The sequence below is a fragment of the Pipistrellus hanaki genome (assembly GCF_964339955.1).
Source record: "Pipistrellus hanaki genome assembly, chromosome: 1".
NCBI classification, from domain to species: Eukaryota; Metazoa; Chordata; class Mammalia; order Chiroptera; family Vespertilionidae; genus Pipistrellus; species Pipistrellus hanaki.
Genome location: NC_140503.1, coordinates 138,011,964 through 138,030,824, shown reverse-complemented (window position 1 = coordinate 138,030,824; position 18,861 = coordinate 138,011,964). Strand labels below are relative to the sequence as shown.

General features: G+C 40.8%; 1 protein-coding gene across 2 annotated transcripts in view; it reads right to left on the bottom strand.

The window, feature by feature from the left end:
• LARP4B (La ribonucleoprotein 4B) overlaps positions 1 to 16,721 on the bottom strand; it is an 88,381-nt gene extending 71,660 nt beyond the window's left edge. Inside the window, exons 1-2 of one of the 2 annotated variants that reach the window (XM_084872353.1) lie at positions 16,440 to 16,721; positions 5,036 to 5,162 (exon numbers count right to left, since the gene is read on the bottom strand). The gene's annotated coding sequence lies outside the window, so the exon portion shown is untranslated. The remainder of the gene's footprint in view (positions 1 to 5,035; positions 5,163 to 16,439) is intronic. The other variant, XM_084872352.1, reaches the window with a different exon arrangement.
• Positions 16,722 to 18,861: the final 2,140 nt, after the last annotated feature.

The following is an 18,861-nucleotide window of genomic DNA, read 5'->3' as shown; positions in this document are numbered from 1 at the left end:
GTATTTCTGTCACATCGATGTTTCTCTCTTTTTCTACTCTCCTCTTCCCTCCCTTCCATTCTCTCTAGAAATCAATGAAAAAAATACATTCAAGTGAGAATTAAAACGAAAACATAAAAAAACACACACACAACAACTTTGCTGTGGGGAAAAGGTACTTCTGATCTATATTAATCAAACAGCAAGAACATCTCATGTGTGTAATGTTTCTCCAAATTAAGGACAATGAATATCAGCAAGTCATGAAGAAATTGTGAAGGTCTGCAGAGTAAATGGCTCTTTGATGCAATAGATGGTTGTGAAATGTGCAACCTGTCTTCCTCAGGTCCTGACCAAAGCTCCACAGGGCTCTTAAGGTCTTGTTAATCAATAAGCAAACCACCTTCCTTAAAATTCAAAGCCACTGATGCCCTGGCCAGGTGACTCAGTTGACTGGAGTGTTGCCACATACCCCAGAAGTTTGCAGGTTCTAGTCCCATTCAGGGTACATACCTCCATTGTGGGTTTGATCCCCAGTAGGGACATTTATGGGAGCAACCGTTCAATGTTTCTCTCTCACATTAATGTCTCTCTTTCTCTCCCTTTTTCTTTTTCTTTTCTCTCTTCTCTCAAAAATCAATAAATAGCCCAATCTGGTTTGGCTCAGTGGATAGAGTGTCAGCCTGTGACTGAAGGGCCCCGGGTTCGATTTCAATCAATGGCACATACCCAGGTTGCTGGTTCAATCCCCAGTTGGAGGCATGCAGGAGGCAGCTGATCAATGATTCTCTCTCATAATTGATGTTTCTATCTCCTCCCTCTCTGAAATCAATAAATTTTTTTTTTAAATCAATAAACATCCTCAGTGACATACCCTTTAAAAGTGACATATGTCTCATTTTTAAGATCTATATGCATGTGCATCATTCCTTTCTTTAATTTAGTATTCCAACAGATAAATATTTCTTAGCACTTTGGAGAAAGAAAGGGAGTCATCCTATTACAATTATAATCCCATACAGTTCTAGAAAATCAGACCTCAGAAGTCAAGATAAGATACCTTAAATACAGCCTGGACACATAAGACAACTTGAAAAGATTTCAAGAAAATGAATTCTTTTTCTCAGGAGTTTCTATGTCAAAGAAGGTTTGGAGAGGGAGAAAAAAACCCCACAGCTGTTAATTGAAGGAATACTGGTCCTTCATCTGTAGTGTGGATCCCATACCCTCCTCTTGTCTGGTACCATCAACCTCTTTCTCCTTGTCACTATTTAAACATGCCCCATCTTCTGCTGTCTCCAAAGACAGAGCCACAGGTAGGGAGAATGGAGGTGTGAGAAGCAGGAACACAGAAGGACAATGCAGCTCCTTTGAAGGGGGCCATTGGCCACCTTACTGCTAGATCTATGAGGTGTGTGATCCTCTCCAAGTACTATCTGCTTCCTCCAAATTAGGGTCTGGGCCTTGGGTGATGCTTACTCTGCCCTGCCTGCTTTTATTCTCCTCCTTTCTCACTTCTCCCTACTTTTATGCTCCTCATTTGCCCTGCCTGATTGGAAGTTACTGCAAACAATAGGCAATTCTACAAACTGACACTGGAATCCTTATCCAGTTTAATTTATGTGCTCCTCTTGTATCTTTTTCTTAAATAGAATCAGTCTATTTTTATGCATTCTTATTTCTTTTTCACAAAGATTTTCACTTTGTTCTTTGAAGTACAACTTAGATACTCAACAAATAATATGAATGGCACAATGCTTCTAAAATGATTATTCCCATTTTTTATTGGAATAATTTATTTATTTTTAATGATGAATTTTTACTGATTTCAGAGAGGAAGAAAAAAGGAGAGATAGAAACATCCATGATAAGAGAATCATAGATCAGTTGCCTCCTGCAAGTTCCCCCACTGGGGATCGAGCCCACAACCCAGGCATGTGCCCTTGATCGGAATCGAATTCAGTTCACAGGTCGACACTCTGTCCTCTGAGCCAAACCAGCTAAGGCAATAATTTATTATTCTAACAGAAGTACAAAATATGGAAAATAAGTGTATTTGAATCATTTTAAAGTAGAGTTACACCAGCAAATTTGAGTTTTTAGCACCTTTGAAAAGAAATATTCAGAGTTAAGACAAGTGGCAATACAGGCTCTGACCAACTAATTCCTCTGAGTGGGTGCAATTCCTAGAACAGTGTAGTCATTTGGTTTTTTTCCCTATATGCTTGAGACACGAAGATAATGAGAAAGGTGTTCATTAAATTCACGACTGGTGGCTAGAAGGTGGAAGAGAAATGTTGAGACAAAGGGAGATGACAAGCTGGACAAGGAGATCACATAGCTAGACTACAGGCACTGCTGATGAAGTACGTGGTCTTATTCCCCATTAAAAGAGTTGACAGTGGTAAAGCGGTTTGGCTCAGTGGTAGAGTGTCGGTTTGCGGACTGAAAGGTCCCAGGTTCGATTCCGGTCGGGGGCATGTACCTTGGTTGCGGGCACATCCCCAGCGGCTGGTCGATGGTTCTCTCTCATCAACGTTTCTGGCTCTCTACCTCTCCCCCTTCCTCTCTGTAAAAAATCAATAAAACATATTTTTTTTAAAAATAAAAAAAATAAAAAAGTTGACTCAGAAGCAAGAACTTGACAGATATAATCCCACTCTATTCTTCTGCATAATTACAAAGGTCACAGTGTATTTAAATATTTTTCCCATCTTGGAGAGGTGGCCTCATGTTTGTTCTACTGCAATTTGTGACCACTGATTCACTCTGCTGTGTGGACAGGCTTTGCCCCTGGTTGCACTTTCTGTAGCCTCTTTTAAAATGTTACAATGCAACCAGATACCTCCCATCTTTCCTCCTACAGGTCCCCCCCTCTGCCTCCCTCATTCCCCGATTTTTCATAGTCTTATCCATATACCTCATTTAATAGCAGTTTTCTTAGTAATTTTCTTAGTTATCAAGACACTCCAAAGTTGTCAGATAACTTTTCCTGAGTAACTGCTTTTGTAATACTTTTATCAGTTTATATTAGTTAAATTGTATAATTGCACTAAGGAGAACAGCCCTGAACAAGTTTAGGGACAAGAAAACTGGCTTTTCTAAGCACAACTCAACTTGGTAGAAAGAGAAAAAGAGACAAAGCAGAGTGTAGCCACCAGTCCCAGTACTTCACTGTCCTCAGGTAAGTAAGACTTACCAAAAGAGTGAGTCTACTGGCCTCACTGTGCCCCAGTTCTGCTCTTCTATTCTTGGCTGTTTATGGCTGCGGTTAATACCATATGCTGAATTTCCATGCAAATTTCTGGTGAACGTTTGTTTGTTTTTTACCTACAGATTCTTCTAATTCATCCCTCCTTGCCGTTTAAAACAAATAAACAAGCAAAAACTAACTATCGATCCCTCAATCTCAAGGAAAGACAGCATATCATCTACCCAGTTGCCCAAACCAAAAACCTGCAAATACATTTCTAACCTCTTCCTCTCAATTAAATTTGTATCTTCCCTCCCACCTTTCAGTTTACATTTTCAACAAGCAAGGCCAGCTGAGATGTCACTCCATCTTTCCTACAGAGCTGGAGTCCAAAATCCTTTACTAATATATCCAGTGACACAGTATATCAAATGAGTCCTGTTGCTCCAGTATGTATATATTCTTCACTATATTCCTGACACATACTTAACAGAATAGAATCTCAGGAAATATATGTTTAGTAACTTGGTCTTTTGTGCAATAAACATGTGGAGAAAGACTCCTAGTATTTAAACTATAACGCTCAAAATAAATAAATAAATAAACAAACAAACAAACAAACAAACAAACTATAAAGCTCAGAAAATGAAATGAATACAAGTGAAAGCTTCTGCTGCTACATACTCCAAATGATGTGACAATGGGGGGGGGGGGGCAGTATTTTTAGGTTAGGGTAAAATTAGAATTACTTTGAGTTCATGTTCATCTTATTTTAGATATTCTCTAGATTTTGTATATATATACATGTGTGCATATATGTAAGTGTGCACTTGGGATCTAAACATACAGAATAGTTAAATACAAAGTATGGGAACAGTAAAGAACTATGTTTAATTATCAAAATAACAAATCATTGAAGAAGTTCCTATGTGGCAAACACACTAAAACTGTTATTTGTATTGAAGGGAGAGGTCAAAGATCCTTTTGAAATATGCTGTAAGCTATAAAACCCTTTCACTAGAAAAACAGACCCATACTAGAAATGTTAAACACAGACTCACAAGTCCAAGGACACTCTTCCCCTCCCCCATCTATGAATAACAGGCAGAGTCTGAGGAGAAAGTTAACCAAAAACTCTCCACTCTCTAAGTGGTGAGCCTGGGCACCCCCATTTTACCTACTGTGAGCATTTTTAAGGGAAGCACAGCAGAGAGCATATAAACTAAAAAAAATTTCAGTCATTACTGTTACTAAAGAGCCAGAGGCCAGACCAGGGCAGCTATGAAATACCACACTATGGTCAGGAAGCCACTGCATCTAAGCACAGAATCCAATCCCAATCTTCAAATATTAGAAGGGACAATTGAACATGCCTGCATTTTTCTAAGATGACAGTGCAAAACAGTTAATATTAAAATACACGAACACCCTCTAACAGAAGATGTTGCTTTCAAGTGACATTATTTTTTAAAAAGAATTTAAGTTCTGAAGTAATAAATTCAAAAATATATACAAATTTGGAAAATCTGTTTGATATTCCAAAGACATAATACATTTCCACTTTAGAAATAACTGGATAACAATTCTTATGCCAACTAGTATTATAGTTCAATAGACAATGGACCTAATAACATCACCATAAAAGTTCAAAGCTAACTATCAGAATCAGCTCCAATAATGTTAAACTACTGTTTGGCCTTATGGTGTGGGATACCCCTGACCTCAACGATCATCACTATAAAAACTACTACTAAAACTTTTTATTCAAAGCCAACATATCTGACCCTTAGCTATGCTGTGTGGCTAGTCCTCATCTCTATCATGTTACTTAGGCCCAAGGTGGGTGCTACACAGGACACCTACGCTTTTCCAAAGATGCAATCTGCAGTAGTCTTGGAAGCAAGAAGCTAGACAGATCCCATATTCTGCTCTTCCCTCATTCTGCGAACTGTTTCCAGGTCTCAGTTTCCCATACAGCAAAACAGGTGTTCTGAAGAAAAACAAAAAAAGAAAGCAAGGGCTTTGAGTTCTCTGAATTATATGCCAAATATTCTGTTTGGGTGGGAACTACAGCAATCTGCATTCATTTCTCAATTCTGTAGTAGAGTTGCAGGCTGTTAAATCTGAAATTAGCAGATATTGAGTAACAACAGTTGTTGAGGAGGGTAAACAGGATAAAAGAGATGTCACAGTGCTCACAAGTCACCTCTCTCCTTACAGAAAGGCAAAGAGTATGGATGGAGGTGCTGACACTGTCAAAAGGCCTGAATACAGAGTTCTGCACCAACAGCATAGACATGAAGGTTTACAACTATCTGAATGCTTCAGGAAGGCAACCACTGAATTTAATTTCTCTGAGACTATTTCTCAAAGAAAACATGTAAACTGCAATCTGAATATGAGACGAACTGGAAGGCCTGTTAGCACCTTTATAAACAGATTAACGCTAAAAATTAAATTATCTTAAATGACATAGAAATCCTTTATTTTCCTGGAATATATAATTTATTTCAATGTTTTAAAAAGCACAGTTTAATAGGTGCTTTAAGAATTTGCTTTTAAAAAAATGCCAACCTAAAATCAATGGCATATATAGAATTAACGCTTTAACCAATTTCAATTTTTCTTTTGAAATACCACTGTTAAGACTTTACCTAGAGAACCAAAATGGCGACATAGATAAACAATGGTATTCACCGTCACCCACAACCACATCAAAATTACAACTAAAATACAGAACAATCATCATTCAGAATGACCTGAAATTCACTGGGCCCTACAGGACAAGGCCACTCTTACCAATTCCAGGAGACGTAGTAGTAGCTCTACCTAAAAACAAACACAGGGAAGCAACCAAAATACAGAGACAAAAAAATAAAACACAAATGTAAGAAATGGAAGCCAACTACTGAATATAAAATTCAAAACAATGGTTATAAGGTTGCTCAAGGATCTTAATGAGAGCTTCAAGGGACTTAGTGAGTTTGAGAATTTCAAAGATATGAGAAAGGACCATTCAGAAATCAAGTATACAATAATTTAAATAAAAATAATTTACAGGGATTCAACAGAGTCAATTAAAAATTCCAAGAATCAAATCCAATGATTTGGAATATAAGGAAGCAAAAAACACACAATCAAGAGAAAAAGAATCCAAAAATATGAAGATAGTGTAGGGAGCCTCTGGGACAATATCAAGCATACCAACATTCACATTATGGGGGTGCCAGAAGAAGAGAGAGACCAAATACTGAAAACCTATTTGAAGAAAATAACGACAGAAAACTTCCCTTACCTGATGAAAAAAATAGATTTATACTCCAGGAAGCTCAAAGAGTCCCAAACAAGAGGAACCCAAAGAGGCCCATATCAAGACACATCATAATTAAAATGTCAAGAGTTAAAGACAAAGAGAGAACCTTAAAAGCAGCAAGAAAAAAAGTTAATTACCCACAAGGAAGTGCCCATAGGACTGCCAGCTGATTTCACAACAGAAACTTTGCTGGCCAGAGGGGGTGGCAAGAAATATTCAAAATAATGAATAGCAAGGACATATAACCAAGATTACTCTACCCAGCAAAGCTATCATTTAGAATTGAAGGTCAGATAAAGAGCTACAAGATGAGAAAAAAGTTAAAGGAGTTCATCACCACTAAACCACTATTACATGAAATATTGCAGAGTATTCTTTAAGAAGATAAAAAATATGAATAAAATGGCAGTAAATATCTATCTACCAACAACTGAATCTAAAAATCAAAATAAACAAAATAACAATGGAGTCCCTCAGCCTGACTTGTGGGGATTGGATGGAAACCGGCTTTCCGACATCCCCCGAGGGGTCCTGGATTGTGAGAGGGCACAGGCCAGGCCGAGGGACCCCACCAGTGCACGATTGGAGGAACTGTGGGAGGGTTCTAGGACATGTCTGGCTCGTCTCACCCAGTCCCAATTGGCCAGACTCCAACGCAGCAAGCTAACCTATTGGTAGGAGCATCTGCTCCCTGGTGGTCAGTGCACATCATAGCAACTGGTCAAACTGTCGGACACTTAGCATATTAGGCTTTTATTATATAGGATATGCACTACTATGGACACAGACAATAGGATGGTGAAGGCCTGGGATGGGGCAGGAACCTGGTGGAGGGCAACGGAGGAAGGGGAGGAAGAGGGATATCTGCAATATCCTCAACAATAAAAATAAAATAAAAAATTTTAAAGATTACCTAGCCTTGCCTGGTGTGGCTCAGTTGGTTGCAATGTTGTCCCATTTTCTGGTAGGACACATACCTAGGTCACTGGTTCAATCCACAGTGGGGGTGCATACATGAGGCAGCCAATTGATGTTTTTCTCATACATCAATGTTTCTCTTTCTTTCCTTTTCCCCACCTCTTCCTTTCCCTCTCTCTAAAATCAGTAAAAACATATCCTCAGGTGGGAATTAAAAAAATAAAAATTTTAAGACTATACCTGGATAAGTACCTTATGTGAGTTCCATAACTATAGTGCAATGGAAAACTGAACTCAGATAAGACACCAATGTTATAGTCTTCACTCTACCACCAACTAACATATTTTTCTAATTAATTTTACCTCTGTGAGCTTCAATTTCTGAGTCTTTAGAGATCTAAAATCCTAAGACTGCAATTGCAGTATTACACTATTTCCTGGTCATTATTTTCAGAAACTAATTATCAAATCTAAGTTATAATATAGACCAAAGCTCAGCCTTAGAAAATGACTGTCCTACTTCAAACTGTTGTTTCATTCACACCAAACACTACTTGAATAGCAAAAAGAATGGAAAGTTTCCCTCTCAATTTTATTATTCTAGACAGATTACAATGGCACTGATACAAAATACTCCATGCTACTAGATTAAGGCTGATTAAATGTATTGCTAGTTATTAAACATTTAGTAAGCATACTCTTCACAAATTATCAATAACCTTCACAGAGCAAACTGGAAGTTAATAATCTTGCTTTTATTTGCCCACTCATAAAATTATCTAGTAATACAATTTGTGACAAAATAATGACTTTGGGAAAGCATCTGATCTGTTTATCTTGAACTGTAAAATCGTGATTTCATAAAAACTTACAAGTTACAGATTAAAAACCTCAAATATGACAAATATACTAGTACTCTAAATATTCTGAACTTGAAAGGCATAGTATGCTCAGTGTTGTGGGCTTGACTTCAATACTAAAACTCATGGTCATTTAGGAGCTCAAAACATTCTCTGCCAGAAAGCATTTCACTCCGTGATTAGAGTTCCACCAATCACAGAGACTTAAATGCTATGTGCCTGAATGCTCTGCAGTTTTACTTGGGGAGTCTACTTTCTCCTTCCAAAGCATAAAATAAGTGGGAGGAGCCATTAAAAAAAGGGGGGGGGTTAGACAGAGCAACTTCTGTCAACTGCCTTATTCATTTTGTTCTTTGGTCTGCACTGATTGCCAATCCCCTCCCTAGCTATGTAAGGTGTGAAGCAGCAAACATTGCTGATTCATCAGTTACTCATTTGCACAATGGCCTGTACTCCAAGTGACCCACTGAAGGGAAACGGGAAACAGATTCTAGTCTAACAAGTACCACTTTAAGATTCAGATATTAATAAAAAAGGAACACTGACCTTCCAGAGAAAGTGTCAGCCATAAAGGTTTTCAAATTACACTGCCACACTACATGACAACTAATTATAGTACCAATTGTTTGAAAGTTTTTATTTACCTGCTAAAAACACAAGAGAAAATGCTTTTGACTTTCAAATGTCTACATTTTTAATTCTACTTTTAAAAGATCCTGGTATTCTCTGACTATGCTAAATTGTAATAAGCCAGACAGCAATGGATTACAGTACTATATACAGTTTGTGAGGAAACGATGTATACATGGCAAGGCAGAAATTATACAGATAACAAAATCTCAACAATGAAACACACATACTATAATGTAATCAACAAAAAGAAAAATCATGCTCAGAAAGTATAGTCATTTTTTAAAATGTTTTTATTGATTTTCAGAACAAGAGATAGAAACATCAGTGAGAGAAACATCAACATTGATCGGCTGCCTCCTGCACGTCACCTTGTCAGGGAATCAAGTCCGCAACCTGGTGACTGGGAATCGAACCATTGACCTCTTGTTCATGGATGTATGCTCAACCACTGAGCCACACCAGTAGGCAAATATAAAGTCTTTAAAGAACAGACTTTAAAGGGCTTGACATTTTCAGAAGAAAACATTTGGAGAGAATGTTTAACATGTTCAGAGAAAGATGAAACTTGTAAATCTTTATGAAATTGGTCACTATGTTTTTATCCCCATATCTTAAGCTATGACAATAAAACAAAACTTTTTGAATCCTGAAAATAGAATGTTCTCGTTTTTCAAAGATGTTTCTAAAAAAGGAATCTTGTTAATTAGTCTGCCTTAATAAAAGCTGAAACAACAAATACACTTTAAAAAACTGACAAATGCTAGCAAACTTAAGGCATAATTTTAAAGCATTTTTTTAAACATACATTATTATGTGTAATACAAATGAAAAGGGTTCTGAGCAAGCTATTCTTCAAATAAAGACTTTTCCACTGTGATAAACACAGTTGTAACAAGAGGGCTCTCCACGTTGGGGCCAAGTAATGCCCATCTGTGTGTGCCCATTCCTCCCCCTCCATGCTATTCTCCACAAAGCAGAATGATCACTTTAAAAAGGCAATTCTGGTTTTGAAATCTTCCAACTGTTTTTGGAATATAGAACAAAATTTTCATCAATGCTGGGACCTTCCAGACCCAGTAGGATGTAGCTGCTACCTCCCCAGCCTCAGTCTCATTCAAATTAGTTCCTCCAAATCGCTCTGCCCTCCTGAGCTCAGAGTTTTTACAGTTATCCTTTCTGCCTAGAAAGCCCTCTTTCCACACCCAACCCTTCCTTAGAGAAGGCCTACAGATGTCTACTGGATGATCTCAGCACTGCCTACTCTCGTATCTGATTATTTGACTGCCTGCCTCAGGCAATCGAAAGGGGACAATATATCCCCTTTATTCATCATTATAATCCTGATATTTATTCATAAATTATTTCATTTATACTGTGTACCATTCTAAGATCTGGGATCATATCAATAAATAAAATACCATAGGCAGAAACCCTCGATCTCATAAAGTTTACATTCAAGTATGAGAAGGCAGATCATACATAAAATACGGAAATTATACAGGATGTTATAATGTAGCAAGTGCTACAACGAGAAAATAAAGCAGGGAAGGGAGATGAGGGGTGCCTGCTACCAGCTATGCTATAATAAATGCGCTTGTCATACTCAAGGAAGTGTGGAGTTGAGAGTGATCAAGAAGTTTCATTGCAAGGAAGCTTGAGAATGCAGATACCAGTCTTTTAAATAAAACAATTCACTCTAATTTCTTCTAGACCTCGGCCTTAGAAAAAAGTTCAGGTACCATTCATCACTGTATTACTAGTGTGATCAAAAACATCTACTCAATCCCCGCCAGCTAGGCTCAGTGACCTATGAACCAGAAGGTCACAGTTCAATTCCCTATCAGAGCACATGCCCAGACTGCATGCTTGATCCCCCAGTGGGGGGAATGCGGGAGGCAGCCAATCAATGGTTCTCTCTCATCATTGATGTTTCTCGCACTCTCTCTCCCTCTCCCTTTCTCTCTAAAATCAATGAAAATAAATTTTCACTATTGCAACTGCTTTGTTTTGGGTTAATAAAGTGTGTTTTAATCTTAAAGCAAAATAAAGGTAAAAAATATTTATTAAAATGGCACTTTTAAAGACTGAAAAAGTGTAATCTAGGTCATGTAAATTACTCCATCTGAAACAGTACTGTAAATATTATACTAGATGCAGCTATCAAGTCAATTAACATTTTATAAATATAATATTTAAAATTTTTTGTTAATCATTTGAGGATATTTTTTCCATTGATTTTTAGAGAGAGTGGAGGGGAGCAGAGGGAGAGAAACAGCCATGTGAGAGAGACGTAGATTGACTGCTTCCCACACCATGCCCCACCAGGCCAGGGGTGGAACCTACAACCTAGATACACCAGGAATCAAACTAGACACCCTTCAGTGAGAAGGCTGTAGTTCTAACAGCTGAGCTACAAAAGCCAGGGCTATAAATATAATTTATATGCACTTTCTATTGCACCCTTTCCTAATTAAGAACTCCATGGCTGTTTATTTCTCTAAAACTGAGGAGGGAGTTGTCTTTTAGGTATGCCTTTATCCCTCTAGTTGAACAAAGTTTACTAAACATCTATAGTGTACCTGGCCCTGGGCTGAGCAAATAGATTACAAACACAATCTGTCCCACAAGGAACTTCCATTAATTAATTAGGTGTCATGCCTAGGGTACTATGAAAATGGGAAAGCACTCAGCACCACTTTAGAAATGAAGGCAGGGATTTCTGAAGGCCTCCTAAAATCTTTGTAAGGATAGGTTAAAGGAAGGCATTCAACCTCAGGCAAAGAAACTACAAAGAGCAAAGTCAACAGCATAGTTTTGGGGGTTTGGTGGGGGTGGGGGAAGCAGTGACCAGTGAGGCTGACCACAGGTGGCCCTGTCAGCAAGGAGAAGGCAGAGAAGAAAGGCCCCAGAGGGCTAAGCCTGTTTTGCTCTGGGCCTGGGCACTTCTTTTTTTTTTTCTTTCTTTTTTTTAATATATTGTATTGATTTCAGAGAGGAAGGAGGAGAGGGAGAGAGAAATTTCAATGATGAGAGAGAATCATGATCAGCTACCTCCTGCACACTCCCAGAATGTGCTCTGAATGGGAATTGAGCTCTGATCTCCTGGTTCATAGGTTGATGTTCAACCACTGAGCAACACTGGCCAGGCTGAATATTTTGTTGTTTTGGTGTTTGTTTTTTTTTAAATATTTTTTTCACTGACTTCAGAGAGGAAGGGAGAGGAAGATAGAAATATCAATGATGAATGAGAATCACTGACTGGCTGCCTCCTGCACACCTCCTATTGGGGATCAAACCTGCATGTGCCCTTGACTAGAATCAAACACCAGACCCGTCAATCTGCAGGCTAACGCTCTATCCACTGAGCCAAACCAGTAGGGCAGGACTTCTTATTTAGGAAGGGGACAGTCACTCCTAAGGAGTTTTTTAAAGATTCTACGATTTTATTTGATTGAATGATTGATTGACTGGTTTTAGAGAGGGGGAGAAAGAAAAAGAAAAAGATTGATTTGTTGTTCCACTTATTTATGCATTCTTTGGTTGCTTCTTGTATGTGCCCTGACCAGTGATCAAACCTGCAACCCTGGCATATCAGGATGACACTCTAGCCCAGAAGTCACCAACCTTTTGGACCTCACAGACTACCAGTGGTCCACGGACCACCGGATGGCGACTGCTGCTCTAACCAACTGAACTATGTGGCCAGGGCAGGATATACCTTTTAAAGCAACCTCTGGCTGTCGTGTGACTAAATGGTGTATATAAATGAGAGCATTTTATCTTTATCATGCAAATAAATACCATCATAATTCAGATTTCGTAAAGAACTGTCAAGTGAAGACTATCCTACCTAATGATTATCAAACGCCCCCTAAAACTTAAGTTGCATGCTTTCAAATTCAAATATCAAATGTCCTCCATGTTACACAATGCACTCTGTGGCCTAGGTCTCACTAGCAGGGAAGTAGGGTTGACACTAAAGAAGGAACCAGACCCTGACAGAGGCACAAAAGCCATGACAACTTAACCATAAAAATTGTGCAAAGACAGTGTTTATAAAGGTATTGAAGGGATAACAGGTATGGAGCTTGAATGATGGGAAAAGGAAACGTAAGCTAAGTAAATGTCTTCCTGTTTCTAAGGAAGACATTCATACTCAAAAAATAAATTGTTAGAACACTAGGAATTATCATCCTTCTTCTAATAAGAGAACCTAATGGTTTCTACCTTAGAATTCCATATGCCAATAAAGAAATTCACTTTCTAATCATGACAATTCCAGAAGTAGAGTAGTTCCAAACAGATCAGCCAGTGCAACAATTAAGAGCAAAAAGTTTAAAATGAACTAAACTAAAATCTTATCTGTTGAGTTTAACCCTTTTAGAAGGCAGTGCCTCATTCACTGTATACTCTAAAATTAGCTTTCACAGAAAAAGGAGAACTCTTTACAGGAATAAAGTTTTACAAAAGAGCATAAACAAAAAAAGCCCTGCAGTGGTGTCTGTTTTTTAACAATGTATTTCCATAAACACAACAACACTGTTTTTGTTTTTTTTTCTCCATTAGTAAAAGGTTGAGTGAAACAGTCTTACAGAAAGAATTACAAGAATATACTCTTAGGTTTTCTTGCATTTACCAATCTGAAAAAGAAAGTCCTTAAGCATGAGGACTCTGCAAGAGTACAAGCATGTGTTAATGAAAGCATATTTAAAACTTGTGTCTTTAACTTTAGGACAACAGCAAATGGATTTAAACTAACATCTATACAGCTTTTTGCAATCTCAAGGAAGCATCATAAAGACAACACATGTTACTAAAATTAGATCTAGATTATAATCCTAGTTATCATGCAAAAGTATGAACTCCAGCATGACACTGAAATAAGGAGTTTCTCAGCCACTTCTTGGCTAGCCACACCAACCACACAGGTCTATCATATCACTACAAAAACTTGTAAATATTGTTGCAAATCCATGTAGAGTAAGTAGTGAGGCTATTTGCAGGCACTGTTTATTGTTTATTAGCATTAACAACATGATGTTCCAACTTGCACTTAAAATATTTTAGAATTGTTTTATGATATATGAAGATTGCTTAAAAAAACAACCACACAAATGACTGAATAAAATATTTGTTTCCACAGTTTAACTATATATTTGTCAAAATGTGCTCATTTGTGGAAATCATATTAAGTTCAATAAAATCTCCAAATCTCAATATTTTTTAAAAACTCAATCTCTAGGAACATTACAAAAAATCAAATTTCTTCCTGAATGTGCTGTCATTTAATTTCAGCTACTCTTCTACAAAACATGTTAAAATGAGTACTACAAACTTTTGTACCCACATTATCGCCTGTTTTCTCTCTGGCTCCTACTCAAATACTACTATAGTCTGGCTATGACTCCTTTCTCCAAATATACATTCTGTCCTCAGAACCTGATTTCTCTGCCCAGATACATGTGATTAATTTTTTTAAAATCTCTGTTAATAAGTTAAAATTGTCAATCACGGAAAGAATATTGAAAATAGTAATAAGGTGAGCACCATTTTCAAATTTCTTAATAACAATCTCAATAATTTTAAAAAATAGCCCTAGCTGGTTTGGCTCAGTGGATAGAGCATTGGCCTTCGGACTAAAGGGTCCCAGATTCAAGTCCCGTCAAGGACACATGTCTGGGCTTTGGGCTCATCCCCCCCCAGGAAGGGGCGTGCAGGAGGCAGCTAATCAATGATTCTCTCTCATCATTGATGTTTCTATTTCCTCTCCCTCTCCTTTCCTCTCTGAAATAAATTAAAAATGTATTTAAAAAAATAGTAAAATCAGCCAACACAAATGTGTTCCAACAGCCATATGAGGCTGATATTGTCATCCATTACCTTTAGAGATTAAAAAAGTGAAGCCCCAAGAGTGTAATTTCTAATCGACAAGAAGCCCTGCCATTATTTCGTGTAAATAAGGCATCTCATATTAACTTTTCAAAATACAAGATGAAACTTATTTCTAACCAAACACAAGTTTCAAAGGGAAGTACACAGTCAAATTTATGGTTGAATAATAATAAATTTACTAGTCTGATGCCTTCAGAAATTATTTCACTTTAAGCAACTCAAGCAAAATTCAGTCAACCGATTTCTTTATAGTTTAAACTGCTTTTCAGTATATTAAATACAGAGGAAAGTCGAAAAACCATAACCATTTCAACTTCTGTAAATTACTGGGACTGTAAATTAGAGGGAGCCAGGCAGGTGGGGGAAGCTTGGAAATTGCACCTTGCCGAATACTATCTGACCACCCCAGAGAGGTGAACATCACTCTTTCTCAACTCATCCCCTTCATCTTTGCAAACCAAGTCAGCACCTATTTCAAGTGTGTTTTAAATATTTAATACAACTTAAGAGACCAACTAAATACCAAAAGAGAAAAAATTTTCAAAAAGGAAAATAGCTTGTACGCTTAACAATATTAGTCTTCAAGCTGGCATTATCTTTTTAAAAACCCCTCACACTTAAAATCTAATTTCCCTGTACAGTCCAGGAAAATACTTCCATTCTTTCAGCTATGCAAAACTTCAAACTTTCACTTAAGATTAGGACAAGTTACATCACAGCCGGGAGGGGCTCTCGAAATCATAAGAGTTACCCTACAGATAATTTCCTCAAGTTTCATGTCAGCCAAAATTAAGGACCATTTCACAAAAGAAAAAAAGAAAAAGAGGGGGAAAGTAATATTAGCTACACAAAGAATTGCAATACAAAGTTACACTCAAGTGTTAACTCTTCCAAGTTTACATTCTGATTGGACAAGACGGAGAAGCAGGTGGGTAAGAGATTCCCGACCTGTCCCTTTCTCCACCGTGTCTCCTGGCCCTATTTCGAACAGCGGATATATTAAGATTTTATTTCATTCTTCTAATTCCTTCACAATCTGCCTCTGCTCAACCCTGTCGAGAGAACCGGAGTTTCCCAAACACACACCGAGCAACAGGATCCCCACTTCCTGGTCCGAATGACCCTGCACCCTCCCCGGCCGGCCAGCCGCGGCCCGGGCCTCCTCCGGGGCGGAGGCCGGGGCGAGGCCGTCGCAGTGCGGGCCGGACCCGCGGAGGGGCCCAGACCCTGCCCTGTCCTGCCCGGACTCCAGACCACGCTCCTGCCGGATCCACAGCCCTGCCCGGACCCCGGACTGCTCCCCCGGCCCTGCCCGGACCCTGACCTGCGACACAGGCCCTGCCCCTGCCCGACCCCAGACCCTGCCGGACCCCGTCTGTATCTCACCGGGCACCCGGCCCGCCCCAGACCTCCGCCCTGCCGGGACCCGGCCCAGACCCCGACCCCAGCCTGGACTCTGGCCTTGCAGAGGCGCCGCCACCCAGTCCGACGCCCGACCCTGCCCGGCCCGGTCCTGCCCGCCGCCCAGCCAGCCGCGTCCTCCGGGAAGATGGCGGCCTATGACAGGCGGGCTGGGCGCGGGTCCGAGGCGGCGGGGAGAGCGCGGAGGGAGGAAAAGGGAGCCCTGGACTTGCCGGCCCGCCGCGCTCACCTGTCAGCGCCTCCGCCGCCCGGCCGCCGACCGCCGCAGCCCCGGTGCCCGGCGACCGCGCCACACGCGGACGGGCCGTGAGGGAGGGGCGGGAGCAGGGGCGCGGCCGGCCCGGGCGAGCGGCGGGGGACAGCGCGGGGCGGGCTGACGGCGGGCGGCAGCAGCTCCTTCCCGTTTCGGGCCAGAAAATGTCTCAACCTCGCGACTCCGGGGCCCCAACGCTCCTTCCCGTTCGCATGAGAACACACAGCTCCCGCTTCCGGGACTCGGCGGAAGTCCCGCCCCGCCCGCCCGCGCGCCCGCGCGCCCGCGATCTCCGCCGCCAGGTCCGCCGACTGGCGCTCACGGCCCGGGAGAGCCTTACGTCATGAAGGTGCGGCGTCTCGATTGGCCGCACGAGGCGTCCAGCCCTCCCTCTCCTCCTGACCTATCCGCGCGCGCGCGCGCGCGCGTATCTCCTCTCCCTTTTTCCCCCCGGCGCCGATGATTGGCGCGGGCGCGCACGTAGCCAGTCCCGCCCCGCGCACACCGCCCCGCCCCGCCCCGCCCTGTCCACGCTTCCCGGCCCCACCCCGCCTTCCCCAGCGCCCCACCGCGACCTGGGGAATCGCTGAGATTCGGCGGACCGCGAACCCCAGCCCCCTCACCCCGGGACCGCGTTTCCCAGGCCTCTCCTCTAGCGGTCGGCGTCCCAAGTGGAGGTCCGGGAGCCCCCTGAGCGGGCTGAGGAGAAGGCGGTCAGGTCGCAGGTGCCTTCAGTCTCTCCTCGCTCTCCGGCCTGTCAGCTATTTTCTCAAAGGTTTCAGGGGGAGTGCTGGAAATTCGGGTATCTTCCCAAACACGACCTCTTGACCATTTTGTGGGAAGAAAGAAACAAAAGAAAAACATGTACACCTTTTTTCAACTTGCTGCCTGATTTCCTGTATACCTGCTCTAATTGATTATTGATGGTGACATACATATGAATTAGGCCAAATGACAGGATTTGACCCGTGTTATGATGGCTTTCTGGGTCATTCTAGCCAGACTTTCGGTGCACCCATGCTTCTTATTGGTTCTTCCTGATGTATATCTACATTCTGGACTTACGGGACTCTATTGGTAGGGTCACAAGATTGTCATCAGTGTGGGATGCTTCCTGCTCTGTGATGTGTTTTCACATTCCAGCTCTAAGACACTTGTAAGTTGAATAATAATATTCATAATACTGTCTTGAAGGAGAATAACCACATAAAGGCTGATATTTCTTCTAACACTGACATCATGTACAAATTTTAGGGGGGTGGGGGGGACAACGTTGAAAGCTCACTTTCCAAGAGAACCTGCCTGTTGGATACATTGCAGAGCCCTTCTCGGGTGCCTCCTCTATGCTCAGGTCCACTTGTAACCTTTGAGACTAAGGCCTCTAGGCTTCCTGGTGACATCATCCCTGGGCCCAGTGATGTGGTCTGCCTGTGAGAGACCAGGGATAATTCTCTAAAGTTGGTAAGTTAGATTTTCATCTTGCTATACAAATTCCTCAATTTCAAAAAAAAAAGAAAAAAAAGACTACAAACCTAAATGATAGAAAACACTGTATTTAAATGGCATCTCTTACTTTCTGTTCATGTCATGTGATCCTTCCTGAACAATCAACACTGGGCTTTTTTGTTCCTCTATGATTGTTTGTGTGTGTTGTTTTGACACATGATTCAAATGAAACATCCATTTTCACCTTGGGATGTGAGGTTGTAACATAAAGCACATGTTTGTAACATTTATACCTTAAAAAGTAAGATCCACCTTTTTTTTTTTTTTTTTTTTTTAGCAAGCAAGAAGTTATTAAGCACAGCAAAAATGTACTTAGGACAGTGAAACAATGAAGCACATAGAAGTAGCAGGAGACCCTAGGCAGGGCTGCCTTGGCTCACTGGGAAGTCAGAGAAAGGGGGTGGTGGTGGTGTAAAGGTGGCCTTGGAGACAGGTTCAGGGGATTAGCCCAGGACAAGCTGCCCCTGCCCATTGTTCTCCTGGTTGCAAGTCTCATGGGGTCCCTTACAGGTTAGAGGGGGAGGGGGGGGTCCCTTAAAGGTGAGTGGGGAAAGAAGAGTGAGGGGAGAGAGAGCCCCAAGATCAACTTTTAGAAACCATTTTAACAAAAGTTTCTCAAATCATGTCAAACAGTTACAAGTCCTACCGATCCTACCTAAAAACACTTTCCTTCTGCCTCTAAGGATGGTTTTACTCCTCTCCCAATTGTTTTCATAGCATGGAGGCTGGTCTCTGGTTTCAGGTCTCCTTACTCATTATGCCAACAGACACTTCCTTAAAAAGCCTCCTCCCTCATGGTTAGATTCCATGTCAGGGCACATGCCCAGTATTAGGCTCAATCCCCAGGTGGAGGCAGCCAATCAATAATTTGCTCTCATCATTGATGTTTCTA